This window comes from Abramis brama, assembly GCF_963993115.1.
Source record: "Abramis brama genome assembly, chromosome: 21".
Classification (NCBI taxonomy): domain Eukaryota; kingdom Metazoa; phylum Chordata; class Actinopteri; order Cypriniformes; family Leuciscidae; genus Abramis; species Abramis brama.
Genome location: NC_139983.1, coordinates 26461293 through 26476508, shown reverse-complemented (window position 1 = coordinate 26476508; position 15216 = coordinate 26461293). Strand labels below are relative to the sequence as shown.

At 42.2% G+C, this 15216-nt stretch overlaps 1 pseudogene across 1 annotated transcript in view; it reads left to right on the top strand.

Annotated features, from left to right (window-relative positions):
• The first annotated feature begins 3560 nt into the window (after positions 1-3560).
• LOC311071779 (tartrate-resistant acid phosphatase type 5-like) overlaps positions 3561-15216 on the top strand; it is an 80396-nt pseudogene continuing 68740 nt past the window's right edge. The window contains exon 1 of the transcript in view: positions 3561-4242. The product of the transcript in view is annotated as a tartrate-resistant acid phosphatase type 5-like (transcript). The remainder of the gene's footprint in view (positions 4243-15216) is intronic.

The window sequence follows — 15216 nt, the reverse complement described above, 5'->3', positions numbered from 1 at the left end:
ACATTGGTACATGAGGCTGGCAATGTGGTGAAGTTGAGCAGAGTTTATTTTTATGCAAATTAGCAATGACCTGGTGCGGCAACTGACAAATGGATTCCAGACAGTAGGAACCACCACTACAGCGACCTCTGACCTGGAGTCCTTTAGTGGTTTGATCTCTGTTAATTTGAATGCCTCTTAATAGGTGTTATAATAGGTGTAATAGTAGTAAGAAATCCTGCCCGTGAAATAAGACAATACACTAATTCTAGGAAAATCAGTTCTATATATTTATATATCTATTGTTAACAAAAATATAACATGTATTGCTCATTGTTGGTTAATATTAGTTAATGCATTGACTAACGTGACCTTATTGTAAAGTGCTACCAGTAAATTTACATAGTTTTAAGGATGTTTAGATATTTTAACTTCCATCCATCCATCCATCTTCTTCCGCTATCCGGGGCCGGGTCGCGGGGGCAGCAGTCTAAGCAGAGATGCCCAGACTTCCCTCTCCCTAGACACTTCCTCCAGCTCTTCCGGGGGGACACCGAGGCGTTCCCAGGCCAGCCGGGAGACATAGTCTCTCCAGCGTGTCCTAGGTCTTCCCCGGGGTCTCCTCCCAGTGGGACGCGCCCGGAACACCTTCCCGGGAAGGCGTCCAGGAGGCATCCGGAACAGATGCCCGAGCCACCTCAGCTGACCCCTCTCGATGTGGAGGAGCAGCGGCTCTACTCTGAGCTCTTCCCGAGTGACCGAGCTTCTCACCCTATCTCTAAGGGATCGCCCAGCCACCCTGCGGAGAAAGCTCATTTCGGCCGCCTGTATCCGGGATCTTGTCCTTTCAGTCATGACCCAAAGCTCATGACCATAGGTGAGAGTCGGAACGTAGATTGACCGGTAAATCGAGAGCTTCGCCTTGCGGCTCAGCTCTTTCTTTACCACGACAGACCGGTACATCGACCGCATTACTGCAGAAGCTGCACCGATCCGTCTGTCAATCTCCCGTTCCATCCTTCCCTCACTCGTGAACAAAACCCCAAGATACTTAAACTCCTCCACTTGAGGCAGGAACTCTCCACCAACCTGAAGCGGGCAAGCCACCCTTTTCCGACTGAGGACCATGGCCTCGGATTTGGAGGTGCTGATTCTCATCCCAGCCGCTTCACACTCGGCTGCAAACCGTCACAGTGCATGCTGAAGGTCCTGGTTTGATGAGGCCAACACGACAACAGGGTGCTCCATACTCCCGGAGCACCCTCCACAGGCCGCCGTGAGGGACACAGTCGAATGCCTTCTCCAAATCCACAAAGCACATGTGGACTAGTTGGGCAAACTCCCATGAACCCTCCAGCACCCTGTAGAGGGTATAGAGCTGGTCCAGTGTTCCATGGCCTGGACGAAAACCACACTGCTCCTCCTGAATCCGAGGTTCTACTATCGGCCGTATTCTCCTCTCCAGTACCCTGGCATAGACTTTCCCAGGGAGGCTGAGAAGTGTGATCCCCCTGTAGTTGGAACACACCTTCCGGTCCCCCTTCTTAAAAAGAGGGACCACCACCCCGGTCTGCCATCCCAGAGGCACTGTCCCCGACCGCCACGCGATGCTGCAGAGGCGTGTCAGCCAAGACAGCCCCACAACATCCAGAGACTTGAGGTACTCAGGGCGGATCTCATCCACCCCCAGTGCCTTGCCACCGAGGAGTTTCTTGACTACCTCGGTGACTTCAGCTTGGGTGATGGACGAGTCCACCTCTGAGCCCTCAGCCTCTGCTTCCTCAATGGAAGACGTGACGGGGGGATTGAGGAGATCCTCGAAGTATTCCTTCCACCGTCCAAAGACATTCCCAGTTGAGGTCAACAGCTCCCCACCTCTACTGTAGACAGCGTTGGTAGGGCACTGCTTCCCCCTCCTGAGGCGCCGGACGGTTTGCCAGAATCTCTTCGAGGCCAGCCGATAGTCCTTCTCCATGGCCTCACCGAACTCCTCCCAGGCCCGAGTTTTTGCCTCCACAACCACCCGGGCTGCAGTTCGCTTGGCCTGCCGGTACCCGTCAGCTGCCTCAGGAGTCCCGCAAGCCAACCAGGCCCGATAGGACTCCTTCTTCAGCTTGACGGCATCCCTTACTTCCGGTGTCCACCACCGGGTTCGGGGATTGCCGCCTTGACAGGCACCGGAGACCTTACGGCCACAGCTCCGAGCAGCCACTTCGACAATGGAGGTAGAGAACATGGTCCACTCGGACTCAATATCTCCAGCCTCCCTCGGGATCCGGTCGAAGCTCTGCCGGAGGTGGGAGTTGAAGATCTCTCTGACAGGAGACTCGGCCAAACGTTCCCAGCAGACCCTCACAATACGCTTGGGTCTGCCGAGTCTGTCCAGCTTCCTCCCCCGCAGTTGACAGCTCCGCCCCTCTCTTTACCCGAGTGTCCAAGACATACGGCCGCAGGTCAGATGAAACGACCACAAAGTCGATCATCGATCTACGGCCTAGGGTGTCCTGGTGCCACGTGCACTGATGGACACCCTTATGCTTGAACATGGTGTTCGTTATGGACAAACTGTAACTAGCACAGAAGTCCAATAACTGAACACCGCTCGGGTTCAGATCCGGGGGGCCGTTCCTCCCAATCACGCCCCTCCAGGTGTCACTGTCGCTGCCCACGTGGGCATTGAAGTCCCCCAGTAGAACGACGGAGTCCCCAGTTGGAGCACTTTCCAGCACCCCTCCCAGAGACTCCAAGAAGGCCGGGTACTCTGCACTGCCATTTGGCCCGTAGGCACACACGACAGTGAGAGACCTATCCCCGACCCGTAGGCGCAGGGAAACGACCCTCTCGTTCACCGGGGTGAACTCCAACACATGGCGGCTGAGCTGGGAGGCTATAAGCAAACCCACACCAGCCCGCCGCCTCTCACCATGGGCAACTCCAGAGTGGTGAAGAGTCCATCCTCTCTCGAGGAGTGTGGTTCCAGAGCCCAAGCCGTGCGTAGAGGTGATCCCGACTATCTCTAGTCGGAATCTCTCAACCTCACGCACAATCTCAGGCTCCTTCCCCACCAGCGAGGTGACGTTCCACGTCCCTAGAGCTAGTTTCCGTGTCCAGGGATCGGGTTGTCGAGGCCCTCGCCTTCGACTGCCGCCCGATCCTCTCAGCACCGGCCCCTTACGGTCCCTCCTGCAGGTGGTGAGCCCACGGGAAGGCGGCCCCACGTCGCTCCTTCGGGCTGAGCCCGGCCGGACCCCGTGGGGGGAGGCCCGGCCACCAGGCGCTCGCATACGAGCCCCAACCCCGGGCCTGGCTCCAGGGTGGGGCCCCGGCTGCGCCATACCGGGCAACGTCACGGTCTTCGGTTTAATTTTTCTCATAAGGGGTTTTTGAACCGCTCTTAGTCTGACCCGTCGCCTAGGACCTGTTTGCCTTGGGAGACCCTACCAGGGGCATATAGCCCCGGACAACATAGCTCCTAGGGTCATTCGGGTACTCAAACCCCTCCACCACGTTAAGGTGGCAGTTCAAGGAGTTCAAGGAATGAGGTGTAGAGAGAGGACTCTCAAAGAGCAAAAGCCGCTGGTATGGCGTCACCACTAATGCTGGTGTTTTTAACTGCTCTCCCTGGGGTCCTCTGCTACAACTCCTCATTCATTGACCTGTAATCTAAAGGAAGTAACAAGTCATCCATCAGATTCCTAGTTTTGGGGGACTGGGGTGGACTGCCATATCCTCCCTATGTTACCCCCATAGAGAAGGCCACTGCCCGCATGATGGCCAAAACTGCTTCCCAGATGGGCGCAGACTTCATTTTAGCGCTTGGTGACAACTTCTACTATAAGGGTGTCAGTGATGTCAACGACCCTAGATTCCAGGTCACGTTTGAAGACGTCTACACTCAGGATTCTCTTAAAATTCCATGGTACGTCATTGCTGGCAATCACGACCATGCAGGAAACGTCCTTGCTCAGATTGAATACAGCCAAAAGTCAAAGAGATGGAACTTCCCATACTACTATTATGAGATGAACTTCCGCATTCCTCAGACAGACCGCACTTTGACGATCATTATGTTGGACACGGTGTTGTTGTGTGGCAACTCTGACGACTTCCTTGACCAGCAGCCCAGAGCTCCCCAAAGTGGCATTCGGGCCAATAGACAACTGCTGTGGCTTCAGGAACGCTTGGCAAAGTCGAAGGCTGACTATCTCCTTGTGGCTGGCCATTATCCGGTGTGGTCCATATCAGAGCATGGGCCAACCGACTGTCTACATATTTTAACTTTAAAAATAAAAATAATTAAATCTGTTTACTTAATCAGAATAGGATTTTTAAAAGATTAAACAGTAACACTTTAGTTTAGGATCCAATTCTTACTATTGTGACCGGGGATTTAGATTTACCACCAGGAACACATAAGGTGGTTCTATTTACTTTAAGTTTATTCATGTGATGTAAAATAAAGAAAAATGACTTATTTTCCAATGTTGTTTATCAATTTAATTGACAAGGAATAGTTTGGTTTAAATGATCACAGAAGAAACAGAAAAGAACAGAAACAAAATTCAATAACTGAGGTTCTCAGAGCTGGTGATAAAATTTAAACCACCTCACTGCTCTACATTACTCAGGGTGCAATATTCTCTGTGATACACTGTATGCTTAAGTATCACAGTCCACTGGTGTATAACGAATACAATACTCTCTCTCTTAAACACAGCAATACAAGAATACAACCGTTTTAAAATGCTAAAAGAAAAGAAAAGGAAAATCAAAAATAAGAGTAACGACCGTTATCAAAACTTTTCGATACAATACAATACGGCAGTGGGAATACTGTTCAAAGAAAACAAAACAACATAAGTACATTTTTATATTACCCACTTATTTATCACTTGAGAGAAATTAGAGAAAATAACACTCACATAATCAGCCTTTTACACACCAACACTTTCACTTCACGAAGGACTGAAATCTCCAACATTATGGTGCACACTGTAAATAATCACATTAAATTATAATTACATGAAAAACACCTGAGACAAATGGAAAAGATGAAGTATATCACATTTGGCATAATGCCAAATAACATGGCCTAGACCGCATGGAGTGACGTCATATCATCGTGGACATTACACACAACATAACTTCCCAAACATGACAGTTCTCCGAATCAACACAAAATATACATCCACAAATGGTATTAAACAACAATATATTTACAAAACATTGTATTTACCCATGGATGACTCAAATTGTCGACAAAATCTCGAGAGTGTGCGTCTCTCTTGCACTGCCCGCTGCACATCTCACCAACAAAATATACTACGGATGCCGTGAGGCAAGAGCGCAAACGCGTTGTCGTGCGCAACACACAAAGCGCCACCCGCTGATGACTCCAAAGAAATACAGGTAGTCTCTGTTTTTTATATTTAAACATGGAAAATAACAATTAAATAAAAGACTTTAACATAAGGGAGAAAAACAAACTTTAAAGGCATTTACCACCCGGTTACACTATTAACTAGTTGCTTATTAGCATGCATATTAGTAGGATATTGACTGTTAATTAGTACTTATAAAGCACATATTAATGCCTTATTCTGCATGGCCAAATTCTAAATTCCATAATCCTCCCCAATACCTAAACTTAACAACTACCTTACTACCAGTAATTAGGAGTTTATTGTGCAAACGCCATAGTTAATGGTTAGTTAATAGTGAGAACTGGATCCTAATCTAAAGTGTTGCAGATTAAACTGATTGAAAACTGACACTAATACAATCAAACATTTAAAAAGATGACAGTCTAAAAATGGTTTGTGTTAAGCAAAATACAAACCGTATGCAGTTTGTTCTCATGAAACTGCCTTTGATTTGCAATATTCAGGATCACAGTGGTGGGGTTTGGGGTGGCTTTCCCTCATTAGGGTCCACAGTTTTGTGCTTTACATCAGGGATCCACTGTGAGGTGTCCCGGCGGCTGGTTGCTAGGTGATGGTGGCCTGATTAAGGAGTCCATCGGTGGGCAGAGTTATCGCTAATTGACAGCTGCTAGGCCTGAGGGTTTTATTCCAACCCGGAGACCTCGAGATAATGGGAGGGCAGTGCTCCATCGCCCCCAATGTGGGATTCAGCTATGAGGGGGTCACGACTGCTGATGCTGCCTTCACCTCCATGGGAGTAGAGAGAGGGATCAGGGGTAGAATGACAGCCACAGAGAAAGAGAAAGAGAAAGAGAAAGAGAAAGAGAAAGAGGGGGGGGGGGGGGGGGGGGGGGGGGGGGGGGGGGGGGGAATAGGGAGAAGTACGTAAACCGGTGGGAGGTTTATGCCCACAGTGACCGGTTTAGTATTACCGCCCATCTTTCTCCATCTGGAGCTGCTCCCTGTAGCTTGCCAACCAACCCACTTCAAATAAGATAATCATATTATCGTCCAGCCTGCAAAACTTGCATTAAAATCCAATTATTTCCAGTCACTTTTCTGTATGCATACTGTCTTTATGATGACAGAGTGGTAAAGAATGATGTACTTTACTAGGTAAAAACAACAACAACAAATTTTTTATTTTTTTTATTTACCTAAATGACAATTAAATTGGGGGAGAGAGTCATTTCTAGATACACGTTTACTGTTTATCTAAATATGCAAGATTTCTTTTCAAAGCATTGCACAGAAATGCAAAATGCCTGTTTTGAGTTAAAGCACCTAATTTATCATGAAGAAAATAGACTTTTTTCTTATTTTTAAAAGATAATAGGGTTCCAGCATATTTCAAACCTATAATTTTGCCGCAAATAAATGGAACACAATTATAACCATGTCATCTCTGTTTTAAGTAATCTGTATGACTGATTATTTTCATAGGAAACATATATTGAATTACATCAGAGAAGCAGGGCTGGCTGTGATGAGGCTACCCAGCCTCCATTGTAATTATCTTTGTATTACTATAATTATTTGGAAGTGTGCAAACCGGATTATTCTGTCCTGTAAACCCTGCTGAGAGGTGATCCTTTTTTTCCAACTGGGATTGTTCTCCATTTGTTGACATTGTGAAGACTTTACAAAGCTTATTTTCATTCCCTCACATAAATGCATAAATCCATCATACTCTTCAGGTTTCACATCACTTTTACATTCTTTTAACCTTTACTGCAGATTAATCTTTGATGCTTTTAAAGGGGTCCTATTATGCCCTTTTACAAAGTCTTGATTTCGTTTTTGGGGTGTAGAATATGTTTTCATGTTTGATTGTAAAAAAAAAAAAAAAAAAAAACGCAAAATTTTACATTATTACAGCTCCTCTCTATCTCCAGTCTGGTTGAACCCGTCGTGTTCAATGAAGCCCCTCCGAAATACGAAATGTGCTGTGATTGGTTTGCTGGCCTAGTGTGTTGTGATAAGCAGCGCTTAGTGCATGCTCTGGAAATGTCCCGCCCCTTCATAACCACAAGCTCTACTCGGATGTAAATATTAACAATGTCGTCAATTTCAAACCATTTCGAACCCGATTCAGACCTTGACAATGAACGATTGTGCTGAACGGATTTCAAGCACAGACTTTGCAAGCATGGATTTCACAGGATGTTTCTGAGTGGTATGTTTTTTTGTATTTTTCTTATATGTATGATGTTATCCACCATTTAATCATATTTGTCAGAAAACTGGTAATACAAGCAGTAATCGATCACAAAATCATGGATAATTGTCCTAAGGGGTGGTGAACAGTCTTAAAAAAAGCGAGAGCTTACAAAAGCTACAGTAAACACTACATCAATACTGTAATGTTAGTTAGCAGGCTAGCGGAGGCAAAGCTTTATGTCATAGCAACATAAAACTTATAATTGGAACTGTTAATAGAAAACACAACTACAAATAATAAGACCTACTTACAAGTTGTGATCCATAAACAACAGATTGTCCTGACAAAATGGGAATGGCTACGTCTTTCAGGAGAATCTTTTTATTGCGCATTGCCTGCATTGCACTCTCTTCTGGAAGCTGTTCTCCATAAAATGTGCAGCGCACAGACAAACGTTGAGGTTATAATGTTCAGGAACAGTGTTAAAAATAAATTTTAACCACTCGTCAACATTAGGACAAACTTTTTCCGCGGTGGAACAACACCCTAACTTCATCTTCTCTAATGCAGCTCAACCAGGTCTCGCCAACTTTTTTTGCGCAAGTATTTCGTGGGCTGGGATTATTTAAATGAGGAACATTATGACTTGGTGTGTTGTAGTCCAAACAAGCCATTCGTTGTAGTTCTTGAAAAGTGGATTCTGTTGAATAAAATATCTCCCTTTGAAATGGACTTTGAACTTTGTAACCTTGCAGATCTTTTTGTTCTCAAACAGCAACATTACACATTAAAGTTGATCCATTGTCGTGTGATATGTTTCCTTACTCTCCATTGACTTTAACTTTCTGATGTGTGCAATTTTTTGTTGCTTGCAGCTATGTCCCAGAGTGTTCAAAACTCTGTGGTATTGAATATTAATGTTATCTTATGTTGCATACTGTACATGGTTAAGTGAGAATTCTGTATGAACTGCAATTCGTTACCCAAATAAATGTGGTAAAAGCAGGAAGGAATTGTTATCCACATCTGTGAACAGTTACTTTAAGTCTCTTGTGGACAAGTACTATTTGAGGGTAGATACTGTATGAGGAGATTACTAATGAAAATGCACTGTACCCAGAGTAATGTAGGGCTGATCTGTTTAGCAGGCACTCTTCACTCACCCTCATCATGAACACAAAGAATTGCTCTTTGATCAGCCTGCTATGTCTCATCCAGCTGACTTGATTGTAGTTGCTTATGGTTATGCTTACTTCATTCAAATGCATTTCAGAAGAGTTTGCTTAAAGAAAGCTCTGCTACCTGTCATTGCAATGGTTCCATTTCCAGGCCAACTAAACATTAGCTGACCAGAGATAAAGCCTTTACCTTCCTCTAACACATGTTTGTTGTTTTAACCTGGAACAGGCATCTCAAATGCTTCATCGCTGTGGCAAACATCTGGCTTCACTTGAGCAAATCCAGAAAAACCTCACTGGGAAGTTCGCAGGAGCACCCTGATCAATTATTTCAATCAAAGTTATAGATTGAAATCAGATCCACATTGCATGAAGGGAAATGCAGATAGTGAAGATCATTTAGCACTGAGACTAAACCAGATCAGATTTAAGGGATGTGGCATACTAACATACTACTCATACTAGGAATGCAGCATGTATATTTTGCACATATGATTATGTGAAGTAAACAACCAGGCCACACTGATTAGAATACTGTATCCCACAATGCACTGTGCCCAACTCCATTCATCCATTTTAATAAATGGAAGTGGCGAATTAATCATTTGATTGAACTACTCATTTGCACTCAAAATTGTATTACAAACCAAACTACTTGATTTATTTTTTGATATGATTTTCTCACTGATGTAATCATACAACATAGTAAGGTAATGTGAGAAGAATTTAGCATACTACAATTTAAAATGTTCATACTGCTTCATATACCGTTTTGAAAAATGGTGTACACATACTGTGCAGTTGACTGGATATTCATTTTACAATTAAAAGGGACTTTTTACCCAAATTTCATCATTGGCAGCAACTCAATGCATTTAGACATGGTCAAAACAATCTGCTGGTTTAAACTGAGCATCGGAAACGGGAAGAAAGGTGATTTAAGTGACTAAACTTGGTATCGTTGTTGGTGCTAGACAGGCTGGTCTGAGTATTTCAGAAACTGATCTACTGGGATTTTCACGCACAACCATCTCTAAGGTTTACAGAGAATGGTCATAAAAAGAGAACATATCCAGTGAGTGGCAGTTCTGTGGGTGAAAATGCATTTCTGATGCCAGAGGTCAGAGGAGAATGGCCAGATTGGTTCAGCTGATAGAAAGGCAACAGTAACTCAAATAACCACTCGTTACAAAACTAGGTCTGCAGAAGAGCATCTCTGAACACACAACACACTGAACCTTGAAGCAGAACGACTACAGCAGCTGAACACACACCAGGTGCCACTCCTGTCAGCTAAGAACAGGAAACTGAGGTACAATTCACACAGGTTCACTAAAATAGGACAATGGACGATTGGAAAAATATTGCCTGGTTTGATTAGTCTCGATTTCTGCTGCACCATTCAAATGGTAGGGTCAGAATTGGTCATAAACATGAAATCATGGATCCATCCTGCATTGTATCAATGGTTCAGGCAGCAGGTGGTGTAATGGTGTGCATGATATTATCTTGGAACACTTTGGGCCCCTTAGTACCAATTTAGCATTGTTTAAACGCCACAGCCTATATGAGTATTGTTGCTGACCATGTCTATCCCTTTATGGCCACAGTTCACATATCTTCTGATGGCTATCTCTATCAAAAAAGCTCAAATCATCTCAAACTGGTTTCTTGAACATGACAATGAGTTCACTATACTCAAAGAGCTTGCACAGTCACCAGATCTCAATCAGGATATTCACATCATTGAAGTGCAGCCGACAAATCTGCAGCAACTGCGTGATGCCATCATGTCAATATGAACAAAAATCTCTCAGGAATGTTTCCAGCACCTTGTTGAATCTATGCCATGCAGAATTATGGCAGTTCTGTAAGGGGGTCCAATCTGGTACTAGTGAGGTGTACCTAAAAAAGTAGCCGGTCAGTGTATGAATAAATGTAATGCATGCACTCTGTTTTTTCAAATCTTGCATTTTTAATGAAGTTTTGACATGATGATGCTGATGCTGATACCGTACAATTGAAAGAAGAGAAGCCAAGACAGTTCCCTGAAGTGCATTCATTCCAAAAGTCTGGCACAGTTCACATCCGTCATGATTTAAACATGACCATCTCCAGCCAGATGCTCATTAGGATGATATCAATTCTCAGAGAGAATGGATAGCAAAAAAATGACTTTGGATTCGATTGATCAGGTCCAGTATGAAATGAGTAGGGTAATCTATTTATAGGCAAACACATAGAACAAACTGATTTTTACTAAAAGCTTCAAGAAATATTTCTAGTTCAATACAAGTAAAAGGTATAGTCCACTCGGAAATGAAAATTCTGTCATCATTTACTCACCCCCATGTCATTACAAACCTGTATGACTTACTTTCTTCTGTGGAGCATACAAGAAAATATTTTAAAGAATGATGGTGACCAAACAGTTTTGGTTCCAATTGACTTCAATTGTATGGATCAAAAATCAACTTTCTTCAAAATATCTTCTTTTGTGTTCCATAGAAGACAGTAAGTCATACAGGTTTGGAACGACATGAGGGTGAATAAAAATGACAGAATTTTTATCTTTCCCTTTAGACTCTATCAACAGCATTTGTGGCATAATGTTGATTGCTACAAAAATAATTTTTTTCTTGGTTACAGTGAAACACTTACAATGAAGTATGGAGGTTATATAAAGTTTACCAGGTTCATAGAGAGAAAGCAAGGGATGTGGAGAGAGTAAGAGATAGAGAATGAAACGATATCAGTTGCTTTCTCTGGCAATCTAGCTGAGGTGCAGCCAGTGTAGAAGCAGTTTCTAACCTTCTGACCCTGACCTCAGCGTAGCCTGGAATAGGATTAAATCAGGGCTGGATCTGGGCCAGTGCTTACCCATAACAAATACTGATAACATATCTTTTAATTACAGGCTCCTGCACCTTCATCAAATTCCTCTAACCAACCCTCTGAGCCCAGAGGGGTCAGTGCTCCCTCATAACTCTATACATCAGGTCTGGGATAATATGATCGTGAGCAAGGTTGAGTAGGGAATTATACAAGCCAGTGACTGCACTGGCAGCCATGTTTGTCAGCTGGTTTATTGTGTCAGGAGGTGAAGTATCTTCCCTCTGTCAGCATCATGCAGCCTCTTGTAGTTCACCTGGGTCTGTTCACTTAGTTTGTTAATATACAAGGTGCTCTCTACAGTGTCCAAAAGCAGCTGGACATATGTCACAATATTTTTTCCATGAAATGCATGAATATTTCTGTATCTCCTCAAATTATGTATTCTGTTTAATGACATGGTTTGGTGGAAATTACATTTTGAACAGGTTTTGGAATATAATAGCCAACTATAATACTCTTGCTAAGGATATTTCATAGCTATCATTTCACATATTTTTAATACTCACAAATAAATAATATTTTATTTGTTTTGCACAATTTTACATTATTACATCTTTACCTTTGCAAACTTTCAAAGAGGCTGCAGAATGACTTTAAGGTTTTTAAATTAGTAAATTATTTCAATATATTAAAATAATTGAACTCTAATCTAAATTAAAAAACAAAATATGTAAATTGAAATCATATTTCTAAACTGTTGATTTTCATTTAGTTCTTCAAATTTTTTAAATCAAAAAATGAATCACAGTTAATTAATTTAATATCAATTCTCCTAATTTCTGTTAATTAAAAGTTTGGAAACAAACAGCTTATCATAATTATCATAAATATATGGGGGCTTTCAAATATTTTATTGGACAAATATGAAACTTTAAGTGAAAAAGGTTGAGAACCACTGCTGTACACCTTTTTTAAAAACTTTATTATGGACAAAATATATGATTATTTCTTATTCATTTTGTTTCGTTGTCAGTTTTTAAAATGTAATTATTCATATTTTTATGGTGATTTTTTTGTATTTTATCATTTAAAGTCTAGGTCTGGGACAATTGTACAATGTGACCATCATAACAAAAATATAAATATTTAAAGCTGCAGTCCGTAGCTTTTTTGGGTTAAAAATTATCCAAAATAATTTTTTGAGCAAGTACATAACCAACCAGTGTTCAAAACTATCTGCTTGCCGTAGCTCGATTCAAAATGGTAAGCTTGTAATAATGTTTTTAATTCCAGTGGTACTGGTGGATTTCCGCTGGAAATTCGAGCATGTCTTTGCGTCATTACGTCACATCTGTACACATAAAGAAGGAGTCTCGGCTAGTAGGCTATATTGTGTGTGAGGATGTTGGTGGTGGAGATTTATAGCCTTTTCTCACAGCACTTGATATAATTAAACTTATCAATTTGATGGCGGATCCAGAAAGGTTAAAATGACAATCACCAGTGACAACTGGAGATTCACCCGTTGTAAAACTTCTCCGGACTTCGGAGAAAAAAAGAGACTGCAACCGGCCCATGCGAAAACAAGGACAAATATCGGAAGGGCATCAAATGTAGTCACGCAATGCTGATGTTGTTAACATTAACAATCTGAGAACAAAGTATAATTTGCACGGTTTGACGTGATATGATAAGCGATCGTTAGATTTAATCAGCGCGATTTACTGCAATGCTTTTTCCCCTTAGTTGGTCAGAACAAAAGTGGATGTTACTTACTTGATCAGACGACATTTTCCGGTGAAAATTCTTATGTTGGTCATACTTCCAAAAAGTAGAATCTGTGATTGCGAATGACAGTATCCACACTGGCACGGTGACTGACAGCCGCACATTCTCCTCAAAACATTGGATTCATCCGCGCTGTGCCATGCCGAGGCACAACGCACGTAGAGTTGATAATTCCGCGAATAACTGCAATTGCAGATTTCGAACAGAGATGGCGACAAAGAGGAAAAACTGCGGACTGCAGCTTTAAATCCGTTTAATAAATATCAACTCCCGGAACACCCGTAGTTAACCCTCTTTAGTGACCCGGGACCTCATTCACTACCCTCATCCTCATTCATTTTTTAAAGTTAGACATTAAACTTCTTAGTATTTATCAATCACTTCATTATAAACATTATAAAATTCATTATAAAAGAATTCCTGTTTTCCCATTCATTTTTTGTAAAAAAATAAATAAAATAAATGTATAGGTTCGCTAACGATCCGAGGTGTGTAACAGTGTACGTTTTTTTTTTCTTTTCTGCACAACAATAATTGAATCTTTGATGACTGAATGAATGCAATTCACCTTTATTACACAAGGTGGCAGTATCTGATACACAATGATGAAGTGATGCTTCACTCATAGTTACCGCAGGCAGAAAACAAAAGAATAGGAAGAATCATCAGCAAAACTTGAAATAGCTTGGTGATTTACTGCAGAGCAAGTACTGAACACAATAAAATATTAGTGTCACTGGCCCTCATTTATCATTCTTGCGTAGAAACGGGCGTATATGTTGGCGTAAGATTATGCTTACACTCCTCTCACCGTCTGATTTATGAAGCTGTGCGTACCTTTGTAATCCAGGTGTACGCAATACCTGCCCTTGATAAATGCTGCGGCTGAAAACGATCGTCATTAGAATAACACGCCCCTATATATTCAAGTCTCCGCTTCCCCCACGCCCTCATTTTACGCCATGGACACACGGAAGACGGCAAAGAAGAGAAACTTGGATGAGCAAATGACACAATGCATTATTTTACAGCACGTGTTTTGAAACAATTAGCATTTCATTTCGTATCACGTCACATGTATTGGGGTGTACAATAGTGATGATGATGTGATGTGGAGTACCATTCATTCACATTAATAATTGCATGACAATTTGTAATATTCTTCTTCTTATTATTATTATGATTTTTATTATTAATGACGCTTATTGTTATTTAGAAGAAGAATGTCGTTATTATTATTATTTGTATTATTATTATTATTTAAAAGAAGAAGAATGTCATTTTTATTATTTTGTCAGTCTGAATTATTTTTTGGTCATTGAAAACCTTTCATTACTGAACCCAGTCCGTGCGCAAACGATGGTCTAACCATCGTTTCAAAGAATAGTAGCCTACAATGGCGAGCGCGTCGAGTATAAACGCCTCGTCTGTTTGGAGAGGTGCGCACGCAGTCTGCGGAGACTCGCGCTGCGGAGCCAGGCGAAAGTATAAACAAGGCTTGAAACGTCAGGTAAAGCGCACAGGCTCGCAACTGAAGGAATACATATGCCTACAAATCAAATGCTTTGGTAAAGTCACACAAATTAAACACTGAAGTCCATGTTGCACAAAAATAAACACTGAAGTTTATAATTACTATGCTGTTGTTTTTTTTACAGTGGGTCATAATATATCATATCTTTTAGTTTGTCAGTGCGTTTTGTGGTGTTAGGAATTGTTTTTCTGCGCATTTCCGCACTAACTCAAAACGTGCGTACACCACCTCCTGAGCTGGCGTAGGATTTGAGCGTGCCATACGCCAACGTCCATATTGATAAATCTCAAAGTCACCGTGGTTTTGGGTGTACGCCAG